At 51.7% G+C, this 26,341-nt stretch overlaps 1 protein-coding gene and 1 long non-coding RNA gene across 3 annotated transcripts in view; one reads left to right on the forward strand and one right to left on the reverse strand.

Moving 5' to 3' along the window:
* Positions 1-3,251: 3,251 nt before the first annotated feature.
* LOC140428538 (uncharacterized) overlaps positions 3,252-26,341 on the reverse strand; it is a 127,599-nt gene continuing 104,509 nt past the window's right edge. Inside the window, exon 3 of the long non-coding RNA XR_011948810.1 lies at positions 3,252-4,657. This is a non-coding gene — a long non-coding RNA (uncharacterized lncRNA). The remainder of the gene's footprint in view (positions 4,658-26,341) is intronic.
* Positions 21,337-26,341, forward strand: part of slc2a10 (solute carrier family 2 member 10) — an 83,976-nt gene continuing 78,971 nt past the window's right edge. The window contains exon 1 of one of the 2 annotated variants that reach the window (XM_072515109.1): positions 21,337-21,428. The gene's annotated coding sequence lies outside the window, so the exon portion shown is untranslated. Of the gene's footprint in view, positions 21,429-21,468; positions 21,553-26,341 lie in introns of those variants that run through there. The other variant, XM_072515110.1, reaches the window with a different exon arrangement.

Consider the following 26,341-nt stretch of genomic DNA (forward strand, 5'->3'; position numbering starts at 1 on the left):
AGCCATTGGCAACGCTGCCGTCACCATAGCCCTCAAACTAGACCCATTACAAGATTCCTGCTCCATCCTAACCCACTCTACCCCTTCTCCTTGCCACCACCGCCGCACCTTGTCCACATTCGCCGTAAAATAATAATGAAGCAAGTTTGGCAACGCCAACCCCCCCTGCTTGCCTCTGCCTCTGTAGCAGGGTCCTCCCCACCCTCGGCACCTTCCCCGCCCATACAAAGTCAGAGATGATTGTGTCCACTTTCCGAAAAAAGGCCTTTGGTATAAAGATCGCGAGAGCCTGAAAGATAAACAAGAACCTCGGCAGAATATTCATTTTTACCACTTGGACCCTCCCCGCCAACATTAAGTGCAGTGTATCCCACCCCTTAAGATCCTCCCTGGCCTCCTCCACCAGCTTCATTAAGTTCCACTTATGGAGCCCCGTCCAATCCCTCGCTACCTGAATCCCCAAGTATCTAAACCTATCCCTCGCTACCATAAATAGCATCCCCCCTAAATTAGCCCGCTTGTGCCAGCTCATTCACCGGGAATACCTCGCTTTTCCCTACATTCAGTTTGTATCCCGAGAACCCTCCAAACCTCCCCAACAGGCCCATAATCCTTCCCATTCTCTCCAGTGGATCCGAAACATACAGCATAAGGCCATCGGCATAGAGCGACACCCAATGCTCCCTCTGTCCCCTCATTATTCCCTGCCACTCTGCCGACCCCCTGAGAGCCATCGCCAACGGCTCTATGGCCAGCGCAAACAGCAGCGGCGACAGCAGCGGCGACAGCAGGCACCCCTGCCTCGTACCCCTGTGTAAGTCAAAGCTTTGTGAGCTTGTGGTGAATGTATCATACCAATGATCCACCATTGTATCAGTACCATGCTTTGCCTTTGTATTTGCATCTATGCTATGCTGTTGCCCTTGTGGGCCCCACCTATGGGCCATTGTATGGCATCATCCATAGGGGAACATGTTGGGACACGTATGGGTTCCGCCCATGGCCCCTCCCCTTGAAGGGGGAGTATAAAGAGCAGTCGACCTGTAGGCGGCGCACAATATTGTGTCAGTCGCAGGCAGGCACTGTTCGAGGTTGATTAAAGCCACGGTTTACTTTTACTCTTGTCTCGAGTGAATTGATGCTCGCATCAATTTAATCAACTTAAACGCAACTATGGAATCGGCCCTCAAACCTGACCGACTGGAACTTGATCCGCAGGCCGCGGAGGCAAAAGACATTTTTTCGCTCTGGCTTCGATGCTTCAAGGCTTATCTCGCAGCTGCCTCCACTCCTCCCGTCACCGACAAACAGAAGCTGAGCCTCCTCCACGCACGGGTGAGCCATCGAATCTCTGTTCAACTCGACGAGGCCTCCTCCTACGCAGATGCCCTCGCGATGCTCGAACGCCTCTATGTACGGCCTGTGAATGAGGTCTACGCGCGACACATCCTCACCACTAGCCGCCAGCGTCCTGGGAAGTCGCCAGATGACTACCTACCCGACCACAAAGCCCTCGCATGCAACTGCAATTACCAGGCCGTTACGGCCACTCAGCATATGGAACTCGCCGTCCGAGACGTCTACATGGCGGGGGTCCGGTCTAATTACATGAGACAGCGCCTACTCGAAAAGGGGGCGCTGGACCTGGATGAGACGGTAAAGTTAGCCTCCTCTCTGGAAGTAGCGTTCCAGAGCCTCACCACGTTCCCGGCTGACCACGCGACCCCCTCGTGGACCCCTGATCACAGACTACCCCAGGCCTGTGCCGTGCGACCGCCCGCCCATCATGGGGGGCTACCCTGCTATTTCTGCGGCCAGTCCCAACACCCCCGGCAGCACTGCCTGGCCCGCAACATGAACTGCAGCAGCTGTGGGAGAAAAGGACATTTCACCAAAGTCTGCCTGGCCAGGTCCAAGAACTCGAACTCACAGACCCTATCCACAGACTCACAGCCCGCAGACCCCGCAGCGTGGCAGCGTGTCTGCCGACTCCGCCCCCTCATCAGCCTTGTGCTATCAGTGGGAGCAGCCATCTTCCAGTCCTCACAGCACGGGGGCCGCCATCTTGGCCATCCTCCACCACGCGGCCGGCCACGTACGATCCATGAGGGCCGCCATCTTGGATGCCACCTTCCTCGCCGCCTGCCACGATCGACCAATCTTGGCCGCCATCTGCTACGCCGCTCGACGCGTACGATCAACGTGGGCAGCCATCGCGGAGCCTCCGACCACGCCGGCTACCCGCAACTCAGCGCGGTCACCCAGGACCAGTCATGACCTAAGCACCTCCGGAGCTCCATGATGACCGTCCGGGTTAACGGGCACCTTGCCTCTTCGACTCCGCGAGCACAGAGAGCTTCATTCACCCGGACGTGGTAAGACGCTGCTCGCTCCCAATTTTCCCGGCGCACCAAACCATCTCCCTCGCCGCTGGGTCGCACTCGGTGCAAATCCAAGGGTGCACTACCGCAACCCTAGCAATACAGGGCGCTGAGTACGCAAACTTTAAATTATATGTGCGCCCAGACCTCTGCACTCCTCTCCTATTGGGACTCAATTTCCAATGCAACCTCAAGAGCCTAACCCTGAAGTTCGGGGGGGCCCCTGCCCCCACTCACCATATGCAGCCTCGCGACCCTAAAAGTCGACTCTCCCTCACTCTTCGCAAACCTCACCGCCGACTGCAAACCAGTAGCCATCAGAAGCAGGAGGTATAGCATACAGGACAGGTTTTTTTATTAGGTCCGAGGTCCAGCGTCTCTTGCAGGAGGGAGTCTTAACGGGGTTTCGGTGTTCCAAAGAACAATGGACCGAATGGTGGACCAGTACGGGCTGCGGGCCACATTTCTGTACTTGGACAATGTCACCATCTGCGGCCATGATCAGCAGGACCACGACACCAACCTCCACCGATTTCTCCAAACCGCCCAAAAACTCAATCTCACCTACAACATTGAGAAATGCGTTTTCCGCACGACCAGACTAGCCACAGCTACATCGTGGAGAATGGGGTCCTAGGGCCTGACCCTGACCATATGCGCTGTTGCTAATTGTGTTCTCTCTTAATTTGGCTCTGTTTAATCACGTTTGCTCAAGAGTTGCCAGGTATCTTTCGACACCGCCACAAGGTTCAAAATCGAATACTGATCAAAGAGTCGATACACCAGTTAGTAAGTTCAAAAGCAATGCTCATTTATTTACAAACAGTCAAATATACTCATGCATAAAACTCTACAACCTAAACTATCACTACTACTAAAAGCCTATACTTAGCTTTGGGTGCCCACTCAGTCAGAGGAACAATGGCCGTTGCTCGATTCTGAGGCTGCTGGGTTGAGCTGTTTACAGGATAGCAACTAGGAGCGTCTATCCCGTAGTGTGCATTGACTTGAAACTTACTTGGTCTGGAGCAGCTTTGGCAGGTCTCTCCTCGCTGAGAGCCAAGGACAATAGAGCGATTCTCTCTTGGGGAGTCCTTTTTAATACTCGAAAGGGCTTCACGCACTTTTGGATGGGCCTTGAACTTGGCCCCAATTAATTGGGCCGTTTCCCAATCGTTCTTATCAATTTTCCTCCAATAGAGGGGTGGGTTCCCTGATTGCTGGGCGTGTCCTAGGTGGCCGTTGGTCTGTTTTGTTTGGGGTGTCTGTCTTAGCATTGTTTACCTAAATGTTACCCTTTTGTTCCTGGGGATGGCACATTATTATGTACATGGTTCTGCGGTCTCGGTCCTGTCTGGGAGCTATAGCTCTAATCAACAGACAAACCTTGCACCTGCTTGCTTTCTCGGTATTGTCCAATTTTCCCTGCATTCTTTGCAAAGTGTCCATTTTGTAATCAGGACGTGGCCATCCCAGATGGCTACACACCCTCCTTGTGATCCTCAACGTGAATCGGGAAGGATCACATTACTGCGTCGTCTTCGTTCTCTGACCAAACGGGGCACTCATAATCAGGCTCTACTCTGCCCTATCCTATGAAACACAATTTTACCTAAATCATTTTAAATACATCCATTATTATAACTCTACGGGGCGCTATGACATTAATGCATGCATTACAGAAAAATAAAAATAACTGGAACCTCTAACTATCCTCAATAAACTATCCTCACTCAAACAATCTCAAAAAATAATCTATAACATCTTAAACTGGACAAAATAGCAGCACACAAATTTCTCTGGCCTGGCAGTCAGGCACAGAAGTTTACATTTCTTTATTTAACAGAGTACATAAAGAGAAACGGATGCACTTTAATTCATGTCAAGGGGTTCGGGGGTTTGGTGGAATCCGAAAATGCGGGACCTAAACCTGTATACCGGGGCGCGAGAGCGGTAGGCCATTTCCTGACTCTAAGTGTCTGCACGACACTGCAAAGTATCGCCAGTACTAAGAGGGCTTCTACTACATACGATAGTGAGTACTAGGTGATAAACGTATCACACCAAGTCGGGGTATTGTTAGCTGCCGCGGGGCTAGCTATCTCGGGGTTCTGTGTAATGCGCGGGTGGAAATCATTCACGGCTTGTGTGGTAGGGGTCAGGGGGGTAGTGTCCGCGTGCAACTGAAGGGATCCCGCTAAGATCCAGGTGAACATGAAGGTTGTCTTCATCTCTTCTTCTTTTTCTTCCTCTGGGGTTCCTGAGGTTCCGAAGTTCTGTGAACACAAGAATAATATCTGTTATTATCTTGCTTAAGATCTTGTATGTCTGTCTGTCTGTCCTTTGTTACCAATTTCTCTTTATGTTTGGTCACCATCTGTGACTCCCTCATTTTTTTAAAAACCAAATATTTGGGACAAGACATCCGAGAAAAGTACAGACATAGTGCGAGCTGTCTTGCAGCCTGTGCGATCTACCATCCTAGTGTTTCAGGATGTAAATAGCATACGGAAGCAACCTAAGGATTGCCAAAACCAAACAAAAGAATTTCGAACTGTAAGTGCCAAAATGGGGTGCGTATCGGCCGCGACGGGTAAGAAATGGGTGGAATCCCCTGGTAGGACGGTGACTAGTGCCGTTTGTGCTCTACCCAAGCGTAGCTGACCAGAGGAGGGTCCTCAGGCAGGGCAGGGATCAGTGCCGTTTTTCCACTGCCTGAGCAACCGGCGACAATGGGTAAGAATGTGGTCGTCATGGAGGTTGCCTTGTTGTCTGCTGACAAACTAGTACCTCTAAACTGGTTCCTGTTGACAAACTAGTTCCTCTGAACTGGTTTCAGTTGACAAACTAGTTCCTCTGAACTGTTGTCTGGGGACAAACATGTTCCTCTAACAGGCATTGGGTGTCAAAGGAGTGGTGACGTGGGGCCGTGAAAAAATTTTCAAGTTTATAAACAACACTTAACATTAACACTAACGAACAAACATACAACAAACATAGTGCAGGTTCCATCAGAAAGGACACCGTGTCTCTCCATCGGTTCCTTTTTTCCATCATCTGGACACCTCACTGCCCAATAGCGAACAGGGTCGCAAAGGGATTCGTTTGGTGGGAGACAGACTCTATGTCATCATCTTCTCCCGGCTGCCAAACTCTTGACTGTAGTAACCATGCTAAAGCTGCTTGGGGCGAATTGGGGTCCATCTCATTCCGGATGAGCCTGAACGATTAGTCTCGGTGCCAGAATCGTGTGCCGAGGTTGGAGCTACTATGCTTCAATCCGAAATCGTCGGGCGGTGGGTCTGGGTCAGGAGCTTTGATGCAAGTGATTTCAAATGGGTCTGTGGAATCATGCTCGGATTCGCTGGGAGTGGGGTCTGGTACAGGGGGATAATCGTAATGTGATGTGCTGTGGCTATCGCCATCGTGATCGCTATCACTGTCGCTGTCATTGCTAGTTGAAGGAAGGGAGAGGCGGAGTCATGCCTCTGGGGGTGGAGTTGAAGTTGTGTCTGAGGACAGGCTGGTTGGGGGAGGGGAGGAAAACGTCATCTGTGGGCGGGGCGTGCTCGTCCGCTGCTGCGAGCAGGATGTGGTGTGTGTGGCTATTTTGCGAGCCGTAAGCCTTGAGCTGGTTTATGTGAAACCACGCAGACTTGCCATTGGGATATGTAATCTTGTATACCGAGGGGCTTACTTTGTCCGAAATGGAGTACGGTCCGGAGAATTTAGGGGAAAGGAATGAACTGGGGTTGTAAAGGGAAAGCATCACTTGCTGCCCTACTGCAAACTCAGTGGCGTGTACTGTTTTGTCGAAACAAGCCTTGCTCTGTTTCTTCCTGGTCCCAAGTCTCACAGCTGCTGCAAGTTGGGCCGCCTTTATGTTCTCTATCAATTGTTGTACAGCATTTTCATGCGTGAGGGCTGTGACTGCGGGGCTGGCCAAATTCAGTCCTAATAAATACTCTGTCCCTTTTATGGGGCATCCGGTCATGAGGGTGTGAGGGGTGTATCCTGTGGACGTGGATACCGTGTTTCTTAGGAACATTAAAGCAAATGGGAGAACTGAATCCCAGGTGCTGTTATTCTGCTGTACCATTTTCCTGAGGGTGGCTTTTAATGTCCTATTCATCCAGTCTACAATACCACTTGACTGGGGGTGATATGCTATGTGAAACTTTTGTCGAATGCCGAAAATCGTGAGGACGTTTTTCATTGCACGTCCTGTGAAATGGGAGCCTTGATCGGATTCTATACTGTGGGGGAGGCCCCATCTTGTAAAGATGTGCTGTGTTAGTATTTTAGCTGTTGTCTTGGCCGTATTAGTTTTCGATGGAAATGCTTCCACCCATTTTGTGAAGGTGTCTATGACCACCAACAAATACTTATAACCATTTCTGCAAGAGGGTAGGGGTCCTAAATAGTCTATCTGTAGATTTGTCCAGGGTCCATTAACGGGGCGGGTATAACTAAGTTGAGCCTTTTTCACATATCTGTCCGGATTGTTCTGGGCACAGATCAAGCAATTCTCTATGTAGTGGGTAACATCGGCTTTTAAATCAGGCCACCAGCAGAGTGGTCTGAGGTGGGCTAGGGTGGGTTCAATTCCTTGGTGTTCACGATTGTCATGGAACTGACAAATGATCTGGTTCCTGTCCTGGCTGGGAACTATATAATTGCCATCCTTTAAAATCACACCGTCATGTGGTAATTGCATTATTGTATTTATCATACGGGCCGGGAAGGTACCCTTTGAAACTTCCCTGAGTTTCTCGTCCTGTTTCTGTGCCTTCGCTAGATCCTGAATATTGGTCTGTGAGACCTGAACTGCGTGTACTGGGGTGCTTTTGTCGGGGGTTCCAAAAATAACCATGCCTGGAGCCTGCCTTCGCTAGGGCGTCTGCTTTAACGTTACCAGGGGGGGAAGAACGGTGATGACTGCGAACCTTAATTATTCCATATTTTCTGTCCTTTGCTGTCTCTAAGATATGGCGGAGTAATGGGGCTGAGGGTAGGGGTTTACCGTCCGCAGAAACAAATCCTCTCGTTTACCACAGGAGTCGGAATTCCGTCAAACTATTGCAGACATACAAGCTGTCCGAATAGATGTCTGCTGGGGTCGGGAACGAGTCGGGGTGGTCTACAATGTAAGTGATCGCTGCCAGTTCTGCTACCTGCGAGCCTAAGTGTCCTGGCAACTTTAGTGAAATCTCATCTACGTAAATACCGCAACCGGTAATTCTCTCTCCGTTTAACACTGTGGAGGAGCCATCCACATAAATCTTCAGGGGTGCGCACGTGTCTGTGGGCTGGGGTCTCTGGGGTGTAGTACCTGTTTTCCTGGGCGGTGTTTTGGGTATAAATGGGCCTGTGTTCTGTTTTGTGGTGATGATCTCACACTCATGAGGGGTGCCTGCATACTGCAAATTATCGGCAAGGAAGGTGTGGGTCTTGGTTCTTTTTACTGTGATATCCTGTCCCTGTAAAAGAAGGGTCCAATGGGCTGCGCGGATTTGGCTGACTGTGCCATCATTAAGTCGGCCGTCTAACAATAGCTGTGTTGGGGTATGTTCTGTGAGGATGGTGATGGGGTTGAGTCCTGTAATGTAGGTGAAGTACTGTACTGCCCAAAAAACTGCGAGCAAGTGCCTTTCACAGGCAGAGAATCCTTGCTGTACAGGGTCTAACATGCGTGAGGCGTATGCTACGGGGCGTAACTGGTTGTGGCGTTCCTGGAGGAGCACGGCCGAAAGGGTACGGTCGGTGCTTGCTACTTCGATAGCGTACGGGGAAAGTGGATCTGGGACCTGTAGTGTGAGGGCTGTGCTGAGGGCTCTTTTTAAAGCATCCACGGCATCCGAATGCTGTGGAAGCCATTCCCAAGGTGCCTGCTTCTTGAGAGGTTCGGAAAGGGGCGCTGCTTTAGTAGCGAAACCGTCAATATGGTTTCGGCAGTAGCCAACCAGTCCTAAAAATGACCGGAGGGCTGAGATATTGTAGGGAAGGGGCAATTTGACAATTGAGTCAATTCTCTTTTGCTCAATCTCGCGTTTACCATGTGTGATCACTATTCCCAAGTAAATCACTTTCTCTTTCAAAATCTGGGCCTTCTTGGGGTTGACTTTACAACCAGTTTCTTTTAGGAGTCCTAGGAGTTCATCGAGAAGCGAAATGTGCTCTCCCTTTGTGTCTGTCTGTAGTAACAAGTCGTCTACATACTGGACCAGACAATCGGGGAGGGAAAATTTGCTAATCCATTTGCCAGCAGTCGGTGGAAAACGGAGGGGGAGTTGTGGAAGCCTTGTGGAAGGCACGTCCACGAATATTGTTGTCCCTGGAATGTAAAGGCGAATTTGTACTGGCACGTTTTAGCCAATGGAATGGACCAAAAGCCGTTGCCAATGTCCAAAACCGAAATTTATTTTGACTGGAGTCCCTGTTTGAGCATGGTCTCTGGACTCGTGGCTACGGTGGGGGCTGCTGCTGGGGTTACTTTGTTCAGTTCCCGGTAATCAATGGTCAGTCACCATGATCCATCTGGTTTTGTGACGGGTCAAATTGGTTTAGTTGTTTGTGGAGGCTATGATCTGAGTACGCCTTGATCCAACAAACTCTCTATTACTTTGGAGATTTCTCCCTTTGCTTCCTGGGGAAATCCGTTCTGCTTCTGGGGTTTAGGGTCGGGACCTGTAATGTTTACAAAGCCAGCCAATTTGCCACAGTCGTGCTTGTGCTGTGCAAATGCCGCTTTGTGTTCCTGCAGGACTGCCCTAATCTGTTTGTCTGCACTAATGGCTTGAGAGACGAACCAGAAGTCTCCGACTGAGCCAATCCTGTTTTCATACTCTCTTACTGTGAGCGTGGTGGGGGCTCGTGCTGCCTTTGAAATTTTCCATACACACTTGTTAACTGGGTCAAAAGAAAGGTTGTGGGTGCTCATAAAATCGATCCCTAGGATATGTTCTGCTGTCTGGGGCAGATCAACCAAAACTACGGGGTGCTTAGTTGTAATGTTCCCTATTTGTATCGCTACAGGGGCTGTGATATGTCCCTGTTGTAAATGACCTGTAAACCCGCTGAGTGTGATGGTGTCTGTTGTGGGCCACGTGTCTCGTTGAAACATCGTGGAGGAATTGAGTGTGGTGCTGGACCCTCCTGTGTCCCAAAGACATCCTACGGGGTGTCCTCGAACTTTGCCTGTTACTACCGGTCTACCGGACTTAACATAGATGAACATAGAATTTACAGTGCAGAAGGAGGCCATTCGGCCCATCGAGACTGCACCGACTCTTGGAAAGAGCACCCTACCCAAGGTCAACATCTCCACCCGATCCCCATAACCCAGTAACCCCACCCAACACTATGGGCAATTTTGGATACTAAGGGCAATTTAGCATGGCCAATCCACCTAACCTGCACATTTTTCGACTGTGGGAGGAAACCGGAGCACCCGGAGGAAACCCACGCACACACGGGGAGGATGTGCAGACGCCGCACAAACAGTGACCCAAGCCGGAATTGAACCTGGGACCCTGGAGCTGTGAAGCAATTGTGCTATCCACAATGCTGCCGTGCTGTCCCAAAGGGTGTCGAAGACCCAAGTTGGGGAGCCCGAACACCGTCAGTCGGTGCCGTTCATGTCTGCATTCTCTGAATGGGCGCTAACGCTATGGATCGGCTTTGCCCTATTCCTGTTTAGGGTGCCTGTCTGTTAGTTTCTCTGCTGCTTTTGGGGCGCGTTGCACTCTCGTGCAAAGTGTCCTAACTGTCCACAGTTGTAACATTTCTGAGCTTTGGGCTGGGGTGGGCTGTTCCTGCCCTCATTTACCCATGCGGGGTTCTGGTGTGCTTTAACTGGATTCATGTCTGCCTGCTCTTCATCGGGTTTTCTAAATGCGGTTTTGCCTTGGACTGATTGCTCCCAAGTGCGGGACAACCTTTTCAAAACCCATATTTCATTGTGGGCCTCATCTGAGGGTCATAATTTGCGCAAGCTTTCTGTCCTGCGTCTGTCGCGTGAGAGACTAGGATTCGAGTCCATTTGGCCATATTATCTGGGGACAAATGGGCGCGGGCTAACTCTCCGAAAACTGCTGTGAAGTGAATCCACAAGCGTTCAGCAAACGCTGTGGGGTGCTCTGTCTTCTTTTGCCTACACTTGTTTAGGCCTTCTACAGGGTCTCCTCTGTTAAAACTGATCGCATCAAGGATCGCTGTGTGCATCTCTTGGAGTGTGCCTCCTCCTACATTCTGTGGGTCGGGAAGGGCTGCCACGACTGAAGGGTCGAGGCTTAAAACTGTGAGCTTCACTTGCTCTTTCTCGTGCAGGCCGTACATGGTAGCCTGCTGTTTGACTTTCGCGAAAGATTGGTGGGGGTCTGATGTGTGAAGGAACAGTGTAATGTTTCCACACGCGTCCCGTAATTGGGTCATGGTTAACGGGGTTGTATAAAGGAAATCTGCGTCTCCTTCTGCTGTGGCTCTGCGGTGTGTGGTTACAGGGTTCATGGGGGGGTGTTCTGCCTGTTCGGTTGGGGGTTGGGGCGCTTTCCTTTTCTGGGGTTTTTCCTGTGTACATGTCCTATGTACGTATCTATGGGCAGGCTCGTTCAATTCCTGCCAATCGGGGCCGTTTTCCTGATCTAACTGGGGTCCGAATGTGCTTTGAAACCCATTTTGAACGGAAAGCAGAGATTGCAATTCTGCAATTTGCTTCCGCCACTTTGCGTGGTCTACTGAGCTCTGCCTTTGTTCTGTCGTGGAAGTATGGAGTGCTTGTCGGGCTGCTTTTAAATCATTGCACTGATTCTGCAATTTCTCAACTTGTTGCTCGGTCTCTTGTCTTACCAAGACAGCACGTTGCGTGTCCTGGTAGGCCTTAATGTATTGCGTTTGGAAACTACTCAAATGCGCGAGACAAGACTGATGTGCCCACTTGGCATCATCTACCTCTCTGTCCCTTGCTGCTAACTGCTCTCTCAAATCTCTATTCTCCTTCTCTACTTCGCTCACATCTACCTCACTACTTGTGTCTCTCTCCTCTATCTCTCTACGGAGCATCCTAACGACCTCCTCTGTGCCTCGCAATTGTGCCAAACAGGACACGATTGCCATCGGCTTGCGAGCTTTCCCGAAGCTCTTTTTGTGGATCTCGCTCAGGTTCTCCCACCAAGTATGTCCTATACTCCCGGGACCTGTTTCGTCATTGGCGCAGAATTCACTCCAAAGGGGCCATCCTTTCCCTTTGAGATATTTCCTGATCTCATTTTTCCAAAAGGGACACTGTCCTATTCTACTGGTCGCCGCGACCTCAAATTCCTGGGGGTTCATAAGGCGTTCCATTGCCTTCAGTGCCATTTTCCCTATCTAGGTTCTCTACTGAATTTGGAACAGGGGGGTGATAAAGCGGTGATGTAAACACGGGTACGGCTTACGCTAATTTCCGGCCGACAAAACTCCCGTCAGTTTTACACAACAAAATCTCTCAGGATAACCTTATATTCCTGTTAGTACGCAAGCACTAACACACTTCCAAATCTCGGAGGCTTGATCAGTACTGTTCTTACACTTGTGGTTTTTCTGTTTCCAATTGGATTCTCAATTCAAATTTTGGTTCTCTCGGAGTGGTTAGGCCACTTCTAAGTTGAGTCCCGTCAGATGTCGCCAGTAAATGTTGCTGAATGTGTTCTCTCTTAGTTTGGCTCTGTTTAATTACGTTTGTTCAAGAGTCGCCAGGTATCTTTCGACACCGCCACAAGGTTCAGAAGCGAATACTGATCAAAGACTCGATACACCAGTTAGTAAGTTCAAAATCAATGCTCATTTATTTACACACAGTCAAATCTACTTATGCATAAAACTCTACAACCTAAACTATCACTACTACTAAAAGCCTATACTTAGCTTCGGGTGCCCACTCAGTCAGATGAACAATGGCCGTTGCTCGGTTCTGAGGCTGCTGGGTTGAGCTGTTTACAGGATAGCAACTAGGAACGTCTATCTCGTAGCGTGCATTGACTTGGAACTTACTTGGTCTGGAGCAGCTTTGGCAGGTCTCTCCTCGCTGAGAGTCAAGGCCAAGAGAGCGATTCTCTCTTGGGGAGTCCTTTTTATACTCGAAAGGGCTTTGCACGCTTTTGGGTGGGCCTTGAACTTGGCCCCAATTAATTGGGCCGTTTCCCAATCGTTCTTATCGATGTTCCTCCAATAGAGGGGTGGGTTCCCTGGTTGCTGGGCGTGTCCTAGGTGGCCATTGGTCTGCTTTGTTTTAGTCTCCTCTGGCGTCAGGGTGTCTGTCTTAGCATCGTTTACCTAAATGTTACCCTTTTGTTCTCAGGGATGGCTCATTAGTATGTAGATGGTTCTGCAGTCTCGGTCTTGTCTGGGAGCTATAGCGCCAATCAACAGACAAACCTTGCACCTGCTTGCTTTCTCGGTATTGTCCAATTTTCCCTGCATTCTTTGCAAAGTGTCCATTTTGTAATCGGGACGTGGCCATCCCAGATGCCTACAGCGCCCCCTCCTGCAACTCCCCCTCCCTCACTGCCCCAAGGCCCTGAAGAGGTGCCTCGGGTTCTTTTCGTATTATGCCCAGTGGGTCCCCAACTATGTGGACAAAGCCCGCCCACTAATCAAGGCCACCATCTTTCCACTGGCAAATGAGACCCGCCAGGCTTTCAGCTGCATCAAGGTGGACATCGCCAAAGCCACGATGCGTGCGGTGGACGAGTCCGTCCCCTTCCAGGTGGAGAGCGATGCATCAGAGGTCGCTCTCGCCGCTACCCTCAATCAAGCAGGCAGACCGGTGGCGTTTTTGTCGCACACCTTCACCACCTCTGAAATTCGACACTCCTCAGTCGAAAAAGAAGCCCAAGCCATCGTGGAAGCCGTACGGCACTGGAGGCACTACCTCACTGCTAGGAGGTTTACCCTCGTCACCGACCAACGATCGGTAGCCTTCATGTTTGACAATACGCAGCGGGGCAAAATCAAGAACGATAAGATCTTGAAGTGGAGGATCAAATTATCCACCTATAATTACGATATAGTACATCGTCCTGGGAAGCTCAACAAGCCCCCAGATGCGCTGTCCCGCAGCACATGCGCCAGCGCGCAAGATGACCGACTACAGGCTATCCACGATGACCTCTGCCACCCGGGGGTCACCCGGCTTATCCACTATATCAAGGTCCACCACCTGCCCTACTCCACCGAGGAGGTCAGAGCCATGACCAGGGACTGCCAGATCTGTGCGGAGTGTAAAGCGCACTTCTATCGACCGGAGAAGGCCCACCTGGTAAAAGCATCCTGGCCCTTTGAGCGCCTCAGTATCGATTTCAAAGGGCTCCTCCCCTCCAATAGCCGCAATACATATTTCCTCAATATTTTTGATGAGTTCTCCCGCTTCCCCTTTGCAATTCCTTGCCCCGATAGGACCACGTCCACCGTCATTAAAGCCTTACATAGTGTCTTCACCCTGTTTGGTTTCCCCAATTATGTCCACAGTCGGGGCTCGTCGTTCATGAGCGATGAACTGCGTCAGTACCTGCTCAGTAAGGGCATCGCCTCGAGCAGGACTACCAGTTATAACCCCAGGGGAAACGGGCAGGTGGAGAGGGAGAACGCGACGGTGTGGAAGACCGTCCTACTGACCCTGCGGTCCAGGAATCTCCCAGTTTCTCACTGGCAGGAGGTCCTCCCCGATGCGCTCCACTCTATTAGGTCCCTGCTTTGCACGGCCACAAACGAGACCCGTCATGACCGCTTATTTGTTTTCCCTAGGAGATCCACCTCAGGGGCCTCGCTTCCGTCCTGGCTGAAGACACCGGGGCCAGTCCTACTCAGGAAACACGTCAGGAGCCATAAGGCCGATCCTCTGGTAGAGAGGGTCCAGCTCCTACACTCCAACCCCCAGTACGCTTATATCGAACACCCCGATGGCCGACAAGATACGGTCTTCCTCCGGGACCTGGCGCCTGCCGGTTCCACCACCACCACCACTACCACCACCACCGCTCCTCCACTATACCCTGCCCAACCTACCATGATCAGTGTCTTTATGGCTCCCGCCCGCCATTCCCCCTTCCCCGGTCCACAGGAATGAAGCTCCAGAAGAGACGCTCCCGGAGTCCACGTCTGTACCCGCACCGGCTCACCCACTACCGATGCCAGCACGGATGAGCTCGACACCCGGGCTAGCACCGACGCCAGAGCTTCGGCGATCACAGCGCACAATCCGTGTGCCGGACCGGCTGAACTTATGAACCCGCCACCCCGCCGGACTTCATTTTTTTAACAGGGGGTGAATGTGGTGAATGTATTATATCAATAATCCACCATTGTATCAGTACCATGCTTTGCCTTTGTATTTGCATCTATGCTATGCTGTTGCCCTTGTGGGCTCCATCTATGGGCCGTTGTATGGCATCATCCATAGGGGAACATGTTGGGACACGTATGGGCTCTGCCCATGGCTCCTCCCCTTGAAGGGGGGGTATAAAGAGCAGTCGACCTGTAGGCGGCGCACAGTATTGTATCAGTTGCAGGCAGGCACTGTTCGAGATTGATTAAAGCCACCTTTTACTTTTACTCTTGTCTCGAGTGAATTGCTGGTCGCATCAGAGCTCATAACATTCGTCCTCACCCTCGCTCTTGGCGCGACATACAGCAACTGCACCCATGCCACAAATCTCGGCCCAAACCCAAACCTTCCCAAAACTTCGAAGAAGTACCGCCACTCCACCCGATCAAATGCTTTCTCCGTGTCCATGGACTCCACCACCTCCGGTACCAGAGCTCTCGACGGATTCATCACCACATTCAACAGCCGTCTTATATTACTCGCGAGCTGCCTGCCCTTCACGAAGCCTGTTTGATCTTCTGCAACCACTCCTGGCACACGATCCTCCAGCCTCCCCGCCAACAACTTAGCCAATACTTTCACATCCGTGTTCAATAGTGATATGGGTCCATACGACCCACATTCCACCGGCTCCTTCCCTTTTTTGGGGATTAGTGTGATTACTGCTTGCTTCAGCGGACCCGGCAACTCCCCCTTCTCCAGTGCTTCATTAAACGCCCTCAACAGATGTGGTGCCAGGTCCGCCGCAAATTCCTTATAAAATTCTGCCGGGTACCCATCCAGCCCAGGGGCCTTCCCGACTTCATACCCCTGATACTTTCCAGCACCACCCTCAGCCCCAGGGGCTCCTCCAATGCCTGCCTCTTTGCTTCCTCCACCTGGGGAAATTCCAGCTCGTCCAGAAACCGCCCCATGTCCCCCTCCTCTCCTCCTGGGTCTGCCTCATAAAGTCCCTGGTAATACTCTCTTAGTACCTCATTTATCTTCCCTGACTCTGACACCACATCCCCAGCCCGGCTCTTCAATATTTCCCTGGACGCAGCCTGGAGGGGTGTGTGCATTGGTGTCAACTCACCCGTGCTGCCCCGGTGTAGGTCGTTGTTATAACCTGCCTACTTACCATTGGCTGGGGACTAATGACCATCCCACAATCCTGTGGGAGTATGAGCTTCCCCAATGAGGGGGGCGGAGAAACCATTAGTAAACTCCTAGTATAAATAAAGCTGGCCAGTTTAGGAACCAGCAGGAAGGAGTGTGCAGCAAGTGAAGTTGTTGCTGCTGTTATATATATGTTATTGTAAATAAATGTTATTACTTTGTATCCTTAAAACTCGTGCTGGATTCTTTGTGGCCCTCACAAAATTGGCGACGAAGGTTAAAGTGAATAGCTGTCTAGACTGCTGAAGCCACCTCCCTGGATTTTTGTTGGATACAGGTTGGAAGTTGTTTTCTATTATACCATGCCTCTGTACGGACGTTTGGATGTTTTTTGATGCTGCGCTGGAAAGCTGGAACCAGTACACACAACGGATGCGTTACTCTTTCCGGGCAAACAATATCACCGAAAACGAGCGCCAGGTGGTCATATTGCTCACCGCCTGCGGCCCGCATACGTTTGGGGTGATTAGGAGCCTTATGTACCCAGCTGTGCCAGACACCAAAACGTTTGATGAACTTGTGAATATAGTGGGGCAACATTTTAACCCAACCCCGTCCACGATAGTCCAGCGGTTTAATACCGCTGAGAGGACCCCTGGAGAATCCCTTGCCGATTTTCTATCCAGGCTACGCAGGATTGCGGAGTACTGTGACTATGGTGAGACCTTGTCAGAAATGTTACGCGACCGTTTGGTTTGCGGTATTAACAATGCGGCCACCCAGAGAAAGTTGTTAGCTGAGCCAACATTGACTTTTCAACAGGCCATTCAAATAGTATTGTCCCGAGAGAGCGCAGAACGAGGAGTGCAGGAGCTACAGGGAATGGAAGTGCATGCCTTGGGGCGCAACCCCTTCCGTCTGAAAACGTCCCCCCGCACTTCTGCGGTACCTTGGGCGAGGCAACGTCCGGACCGACGCCAGTGGCCGTCGGACATTCCTCCCCGAAGGGAGCCTTCTCCAGAACCAATGGATGAGGAGCCATGTCCGTGTCAGACTTGTAGGCGCCGACCCCGTCGCGGACGGCGGTCCTGGGGGCGCCAGAGGCGCCGTCGTTCCGACCGAAACTGGAACCAGCCCAGGGGCTGTAACTGGGACCAGCCCAGGGGCCGTACCTTCCATGTGGATGAACCTGCAGCGACTACTCCTAAGGATGTGGAGACGGAGGACGACTGCCTGCAGTTGCATTGTGTGGCAGCTCCCCGTGTGGCCCCCATTAAGGTGACAGTACGGGTCAATGGCCACCCGCTTGAGACGGAGTTGGACACTGGCACAGCGGTCTCCGTGATCGCCCAGAGGACATTCGACTGCATCAAGCAGGGTCTATAGACCCTTACATTAACCGACTCACAGGCCAGGTTGGCCACCTACACGGGGGAACCACTGGACATTGCAGGAACTACAATGACCCCTGTTGTTTATGGACGCCAGGAGGGGCATTTCCCACTTATCGTGGTGCGCGGCCATGGACCCAGCCTGTTGGGTCGGGACTGGTTGCGCCATTTGCGGTTGCAATGGCAGCACATCCTCCAAACAGATTCTGGAGGGTTGACTGAGGTGCTAGGATGATACCCAGATGTATTCCAGCCTGGTTTGGGGAAAATAAAAGGGGCCGTAGCCAGTATCCAAGTCGGACCAGGAGCCACGCCGCGCTATTTCCGGGCGTGCCCGGTGCCTTACGCCTTGCTCGAGAAGGTAGACGGGGAGCTCACTCGTTTGGAGAGTTTGGGTATTATCAGGCCCGTTTTGCTGACTGGGCAGCACCAATTGTACCTGTAATGAGGCCAGATGCCACAGTTCGCTTGTGTGGCGACTATAAACGTACAGTGAATACGGCTTCCCGACTTGACCGATATCCAATGCCTCGCATAGAGGATCTCCACTCGAAGCTTGCAGGCGGACTCTCGTTCACAAAATTAGATGAGTCACGCCTACCTGCAGTTGGAGCTGGACCCTGCCTCCCGACCATATGTAACGATTAATACACACCGGGGCCTGTATGAATATACACGGTTGCCCTTTGGCGTATCCTCTGCCTGCAGAATTTGTCAACGTGTTATGGAGGGCATTTTGAGAGGTTTACCACGTGTTGCTGTCTACTTAGATGACGTTTTGATTACAGGGACGTCAGAGCAGGAACATTTGGAAAATCTGGAGGCTGTCCTTAGACGCTTTTCGGAGGCTGGAGTCCGTTTACGTCGCACAAAGTGCGTATTTCAGGCAAAGGAAGTAGTCTACCTAGGTTATCGGGTGGACCGCAAAGGTTTGCACCCCGTCGCAGAGAAGGTGCGTGCAATTCAACAGGCCCCCGCCCCGACTGACACTTCGCATCTTCGTTCTTTTCTCGGTCTCGTAAACTATTACGGGAAGTTCCTCCCCAATCTGGCAACTACGCTGGCCCCGTTGCACCTTCTGCTAAAGAAAAATCACACCTGGGTTTGGGGTCAGCCGCAAGAAACCGCTTTCCGGCGGGTAAAGCAACAATTGTCGTCGTCTGGGTTACTAACCCACTATGATCCTGGAAAGCCTTTGCTCGTCACATGTGATGCATCCCCGTATGGTATTGGGGCCGTGCTGACCCACAAGATGGAGAACGGGGCCGAGCGACCGATAGCTTTTGCCTCCCGCACATTGACTGCAGTGGAGAAAAAGTACGCGCAGATCGAGAAGGAGGGCCTGGCAGGGGTTTTTGCGGTGAAACGCTTCCACCAGTACGTGTATGGCCGCCATTTCACTATCGTGACTGATCATAAGCCTCTGCTGGGACTTTTCAGAGAGGATAAGCCAATACCATTGCTTCCGCACGGATCCAGCACTGGGCTTTGTTGCTTGCTGCATACGAGTATTCTCTGGAGCACAAACCAGGTACGCAGATAGCAAATGCCAACGCACTGAGCCGATTGCCTTTATCGACCGGCCCCATGTCGACCCCCACGACCGGTGAGGTGGTTGCAACCCTAAATTTTATGGACACCTTGCCTGTCGCGGCATCACAGATCCGTGAGTGGACCCAGACGGAGCCAGTCCTGTCAAAGGTATGGTGGGCAGCATAGACAGCTCCCAGGCGAGTTGCGGGCATTTTCCTCCAAGCTGTCAGAATTCAGCGTGGAAGACGGCATCCTCTTGTGGGGGACGCGTGTGATTGTCCCAGAAAAAGGCCAAGAGCTGATACTAGCAGACTTGCACAATGGGCATCCAGGTGTGACCAAAATGAAAATGTTGGCCCGGAGTTATGTCTGGTGGCCAGGCCTCGACAGCGACATTGAGAAGGTGGCCCAAAACTGCTCCATTTGCCAAGAGCATCAGAAGCTTCCGCCGGCCGCGCCCCTACATCACTGGGAATGGCCAGGGCGGCCTTGGGCATGCTTGCATGCAGATTTCGCAGGCCCTTTTCAAGGATCCATGTTCCTTCTATTAATTGACGCCCAGTCTAAATGGCTAGAGGTGCATAAGATGCAGGGGACAACGTCCTGCGCAACAATTGAAATGATGCGTTTGTCGTTTAGTACGCATGGCCTCCCCGAGGTGCTGGTCACGGATAACGGCACTCCATTCACGAGTGAGGAGTTTGCGAGGTTCACGAAGATGAACGGCATATGCCATATCCGCACTGCCCCATACCACCCGGCTTCAAATGGGTTGGCAGAGCGCGGTGCAGACATTCAAAAGAGGCCTAAAGAAGCAGTCTTCCGGATCAATGGACACGAGACTGGCTCGCTTTTTGTTTACGTATAGGACCACCCCCCATGCGGTGACTGGGGTAGCTCCCGCAGAACTCCTAATGGGCCGGAGACTTCGCACCCGCCTTAGTATGGTTTTCCCGGACATTGGCGCAAAAGTACGCCGCACACAAGAACGTCAGGGACAGGGATTTTCTTGGCATCGGCCGATTCGGCAGTTTGCGCCCGGTGACCCAGTGTTCGTTCGGAATTTTGCTGGTGGTGCCCAGTGGGTTCCTGGTGTAATCTTTCACCAAACAGGCCCTATATCTTACCAGGTGCAAGCCCAGGGTCGTCTCCAGCGCGAACATGTAGACCACGTTCGGTCCAGAAGACTATCCCCTCAAAAGATTCCCCTCCCCCGGAGCTCATTTCTACAGCCGCAGAGACCAGAGACAAGGGAAGGTAGTCCTCACAATCTTCCACTGGTGCCTCACTCGAAGCCTGCGCAGGTCGTTACAGAACCGAATGGAGATAGAGACGCTGACATGAAGGAGGCAGCAGACTCTGACTCCGAGATGGAGACACAGGATGCATCAGAGGGGGACTCCTCGGGTCCACGGGCCGTGGATGTACAACCGTTGCGCCGTTCATCACGGAAGCGCCGGTCTCCATCTCGTTACACGCCGCCTGATCCAGCGCCGTGTGCAAATGGTGTCCGGCCTACGGCAAAACGAGTCCGACGCCCTCCTTCGCCAGGGTCTTCGGTGGATTCCTTGGACTTTGAGGGGGGAGGGATGTTATAACCTGCCTACTTACCATTGGCTGGGGACTAATGACAATCCCACAATCCTGTGGGAGTATGAGCTTCCCCAATGAGGGGGGCAGAGAAACCATTAGTAAACTCCTAGTATAAATAAAGCTGGCCAGTTTAGGAACCAGCAGGAAGGAGTGTGCAGCAAGGGAAGTTGTTGCTGCTGTTATATATATGTTATTGTAAATAGATGTTATTACTTTGTATCATTAAAACTCGGGCTGGATTCTTCGTGGCCCTCACAAAAGTCGTTGACCTTTTTTTGGCTCTGGAGGCCAGTCCTCCTGGACACCCTCCCCAAGCTGATGGCTGCTGCCACCTTGTCCCAGGCAGCACTGGGGCTCATCCTGTTAAAGTCAGCCTTGCCCAAGTGTAAAATTCTAGTATCTCAGAAACGTGCTTTTCACTTTCAACCGCTAAACTGAATTCAATCATGTTGTGATCACTATTTGATCACTGTTCGCACACAATTAGGCTACTAATTAAATTGGGATCATTATTTATAACTCAATTAAATATTGCCTGTCCCCTTGTTGCAACTAGAACAGTAAGCCAGCAAAATGTGGCAACCCTGCGCACGGGCAGTGGTCAACAAAATGTATCGTGGGCTGCTCTCAGAACCCAGATGGGCAGCATGTGGGCCCTGGTCCACAGATTACCCACCAACTGCTCCAAACCAAACCGTTTTGAAGAAGTGTCACCTTCTCTTATAGATAATCAAATTTGCACCTTTAGTTCTGAAGAAGGGTCATGCGGACTCAAAACGTTGACCTTTTTTTCTTCCTATGGATGCTGCCAGACCTGCTGAGCATTTCCAGCACTTTCTGCTTTTTTGATATCAGGTTTCCAGCATCCAGAGTGTGAACTAATCTGGGAGCAATTGCGGCCGACTCTGAGCAGTAAACGTGGTGTCTGCCGCTCTCTGGTGGCCACCCGGTGCAGGGACACCGGCATCTCTCCAAGTAACTTCTCTCGTTGACTTTAAAATTCTTTTGCCACGTCGACTTGGCGACGCAGGAACCACATTCCAAGAGGCTCAAACTCAGCAACATGTAACGGTACCGCTTTTCCTGTAATTCATTTGAAAATATTCTGTGGGCCGTGTTTGCTTTGCAGGCAGGCGAGGGCGGGACAGCTTCCGCGTCGAAATTCGATACATCCAAGTGATCGAAATGTTAATAGGTAACGGGAAAGGAGCAGTGCTCAAAGAAAATACATTTTAGGCCATGATTTTAAAAGAATCGAATGGCTTCAGCAAAGGAAAAAACAGACCTGTTTGTCTTTTATAGATTATGTGGCGTCTGGCAAGTTTAGACAGAGGGAGATTTCTGCCTATTTGATGCGATATCCCAACAGATCACCATGATTCTGAAAACGTGTGTAACTGTGTTACATATCGCAACTAAGGGGTGCTTTTCACTTCAACATGAGGGTTAAACCGTGGAAGGTTGGAATGTTGCAAAATGTACACGGAATGTATTGATCATAAATATTTTCTCTGTAAGGAGCCTGCGGGTTGAAACAATGCAGCAAAGGACAAGATCAAAAGGTTTTTTTCTGAATGGCTAAAAACTGGGAGATGCTTTTTTTGGGAAATGTATCCATTCCTCTCGTTTGTACCTACTCTTTTAGGAAATATAATCTAGCTTTCTAAATCCTTTGCTGCTCTCGCTGCTGTTTGGAAATTGGAATCTGTTTTTTTTTTTAGCGTTGATGAACATTTTAGTAGCACCTTCTCCCACCGCCCCCCGCCCCCGGAGACAAGGCTACACTTTTCCGAGAATGCTATCTCTTGCTGAGGCGAGGATGCACGGACGCCAGTATTGCCCTGCCCCGGAACCTTGACGCAGCGCCTTTCACCCCTGCACAGCAAAGTGTTGGTCGGCCATGGAGGGCATCACACCCGAGGACCTCACCTCCTTGTTCCTGGGGCGAAGCATTTTAAATTGCTGCCGCCCCCAAGACGGGGAGGGGAGGGGGGCAGGGGGGCAGCCAGGGTTGAGGTGGGTGGGTGAGTGTTTGAATCGTGGGGACCCCGATCACTCTGCCTCTTGACAGTAGCTAAGAAGGTGCTTTCGGAGCTGGGCAATGGCGGGTGGAGTCTGAGCAAAACATGTAAAAGGAATCTGTATATCAATGAAGAGATAATAATCCTTGTGTCCTGCTCCCCATCTTAATTAAAGCAGAACGCGGGCCACGTTGGTCTTTTTTTTTGCAAGGAAGGATTTGCTTTTATATGGCGCCCTATACGACCTCCGAACATGCCTAACTTGTTCCCGGCTAATTAACCCCCTGTTTGAAGTGGAGTCGCTGCTGTAACAGAGGGATCGCCACAATCTGTCACTCTGGCAGCAATACTGCAACAGCCTGGTGGCCCATTTTAGCGATGTTGGTCAGGAATAAATTTTGACCAGGACACTGCATGACCTTTGGAATAGTGCCTAGGGATCTTCTACAGCTAACTTAGAGAGAGAGGGGCCTCCGTTTCACAAAGGTTCATCCAAAGAATGGCACATTGACAGTGCAACACTCCCTCAGTACTGACCCTCTTACAATGCAGCACTCCCTCAGTACTGACCCTCTGACAGTGCAACACTCCCTCAGTACAGACCCTCTGACAGCGCAGCACTCCCTCAGTACTCACCCTCTGACAGTGCGGTACTCCCTCAGTACTGACCCACTGACAGTACAGCACTCCCTCAGTGCTGACCCTCTGACAGTGCAGCACTCCCTCAGTACTGACCCTCTGACAGCACAGCACTCCCTCAGTACTGACCCTCTGACAATGCAGCACTCCCTCAGTACTGACCCTCTGACAGTGCAGCACTCCCTCAGTACTGACCCTCTGACAGTGCAGCACTCCCTCAGTACAGACCCTCTGACAGCACAGCACTCCCTCAGTACTGACCCTCTGACAATGCAGCACTCCCTCAGTACTGACCCTCTGACAATGCAGCACTCCCTCAGTACTGACCCTCTGACAGTGCAGCACTCCCTCAGTACTGACCCTCTGACAGTGCAGCTTTCCCTCAGTACTGTCCCTCTTATGGTGCAGCACTCCATCTGTACTGTCCCTCTGACAGTGCAGCACTCCCTCAGTACTGACCCTCTGACAGCGCAACACTCCCTCAGTACTGACCCTCTTACAATGCAGCACTCCCTCAGTACTGACCCTCTGCCAATGCAGCACTCCCTCAGTACTGACTCTCCGACAATGCAACACTTCCTCAGTACTGACCCTCTGATAATGCAGCACTCCCTCAGTACTGCCCCTCTTACAATGCAGCACTCCCTCAGTACTGTCCCTCTTACAATGCAGCACTCCCTCAGTACTGACCCTCTTACAGTGCAGCACTCCCTCAGTACTGACCCTCTTACAATGCAGCACTCCCTCAGTACTGACCCTCTGACAATTCAGCGCTCCCTCAGTACTGACCCTCTTACAATGCAGCACTCCCTCAGTACTGACCCTCTTACAATGCAGCACTCCCTCAGTACTGACCCTCTGACAGTGCAGTGCTCCCTCAGTACTGACTCTCCGACAGTGCTACACTCCCTCAGTACTGAACCTCTGACAGTGCAGCACTCCCTCAGTACAGACCCTCTGACAGCGCAGCACTCCCTCAGTACTGACCCTCTGACAATGCAGCACTCCCTCAGTACTGACCCTCTGACAGTGCAGCACTCCCTCAGTACAGACCCTCTGACAGCGCAGCACACCCTCAGTACTGACCCTCTGACAATGCAGCACTCCCTCAGTACTGACCCTCTGACAGTGCAGCACTCCCTCAGTACTGACCCTCTGACAGTGCAACACCCCCTCAGTACTGACCCTCTTACAATGCAGCACTCCCTCAGTACTGACCCTCTGACAATGGAGCACCCCCTCAGTACTGAATCTCCGACAGTGCAACACTCCCTCAGTACTGACCCTCTGACAGTGCAACACTCCCTCAGTACTGACCCTCTGACAATGCAGCACCCCCTCAGTACTGAATCTCCGACAGTGCAACACTTCCTCAGTACTGACCCTCTGACAATGTAGCACTCCCTCAGTACTGTCCCTCTTACAATGCAGCACTCCCTCAGTACTGACCCTCTGACAGTGCAACACTCCCTCAGTACAGACCCTCTGACAGCGCAGCACTCCCTCAGTACTCACCCTCTGACAGTGCGGTACTCCCTCAGTACTGACCCACTGACAGTACAGCACTCCCTCAGTGCTGACCCTCTGACAGTGCAGCACTCCCTCAGTACTGACCCTCTGACAGCACAGCACTCCCTCAGTACTGACCCTCTGACAATGCAGCACTCCCTCAGTACTGACCCTCTGACAGTGCAGCACTCCCTCAGTACTGACCCTCTGACAGTGCAGCACTCCCTCAGTACAGACCCTCTGACAGCACAGCACTCCCTCAGTACTGACCCTCTGACAATGCAGCACTCCCTCAGTACTGACCCTCTGACAATGCAGCACTCCCTCAGTACTGACCCTCTGACAGTGCAGCACTCCCTCAGTACTGACCCTCTGACAGTGCAGCTTTCCCTCAGTACTGTCCCTCTTATGGTGCAGCACTCCATCTGTACTGTCCCTCTGACAGTGCAGCACTCCCTCAGTACTGACCCTCTGACAGCGCAACACTCCCTCAGTACTGACCCTCTTACAATGCAGCACTCCCTCAGTACTGACCCTCTGCCAATGCAGCACTCCCTCAGTACTGACTCTCCGACAATGCAACACTTCCTCAGTACTGACCCTCTGATAATGCAGCACTCCCTCAGTACTGCCCCTCTTACAATGCAGCACTCCCTCAGTACTGTCCCTCTTACAATGCAGCACTCCCTCAGTACTGACCCTCTTACAGTGCAGCACTCCCTCAGTACTGACCCTCTTACAATGCAGCACTCCCTCAGTACTGACCCTCTGACAATTCAGCGCTCCCTCAGTACTGACCCTCTTACAATGCAGCACTCCCTCAGTACTGACCCTCTTACAATGCAGCACTCCCTCAGTACTGACCCTCTGACAGTGCAGTGCTCCCTCAGTACTGACTCTCCGACAGTGCTACACTCCCTCAGTACTGAACCTCTGACAGTGCAGCACTCCCTCAGTACAGACCCTCTGACAGCGCAGCACTCCCTCAGTACTGACCCTCTGACAATGCAGCACTCCCTCAGTACTGACCCTCTGACAGTGCAGCACTCCCTCAGTACAGACCCTCTGACAGCGCAGCACACCCTCAGTACTGACCCTCTGACAATGCAGCACTCCCTCAGTACTGACCCTCTGACAGTGCAGCACTCCCTCAGTACTGACCCTCTGACAGTGCAACACCCCCTCAGTACTGACCCTCTTACAATGCAGCACTCCCTCAGTACTGACCCTCTGACAATGGAGCACCCCCTCAGTACTGAATCTCCGACAGTGCAACACTCCCTCAGTACTGACCCTCTGACAGTGCAACACTCCCTCAGTACTGACCCTCTGACAATGCAGCACCCCCTCAGTACTGAATCTCCGACAGTGCAACACTTCCTCAGTACTGACCCTCTGACAATGTAGCACTCCCTCAGTACTGTCCCTCTTACAATGCAGCACTCCCTCAGAACTGTCCTTCTTACAATGCAGCACTCCCTCAGTACTGACCCTCTTACAGTGCAGCACTCCCTCAGTACTGACCCTCTTACAATGCAGCACTCCCTCAGTACTGACCCTCTGACAATTTAGCGCTCCCTCAGTACTGACCCTCTTACAATGCAGCACTGCCTCAGTACTGACCCTCTTACAATGCAGCACTCCCTCAGTACTGACCCTCTGACAGTGCAGCGCTCCCTCAGTACTGACTCTCCGACAGTGCAACACTTCCTCAGTACTGACCCTCTGACAATGCAGCACTCCCTCAGTACTGACCCTCTGACAGCGCAGCACTCCCTCAGTACTGACCCTCTTTCAATGCAGCACTCCCTCAGT

This window comes from Scyliorhinus torazame, chromosome 8 (assembly GCF_047496885.1).
Source record: "Scyliorhinus torazame isolate Kashiwa2021f chromosome 8, sScyTor2.1, whole genome shotgun sequence".
Lineage (NCBI taxonomy): Eukaryota > Metazoa > Chordata > Chondrichthyes > Carcharhiniformes > Scyliorhinidae > Scyliorhinus > Scyliorhinus torazame.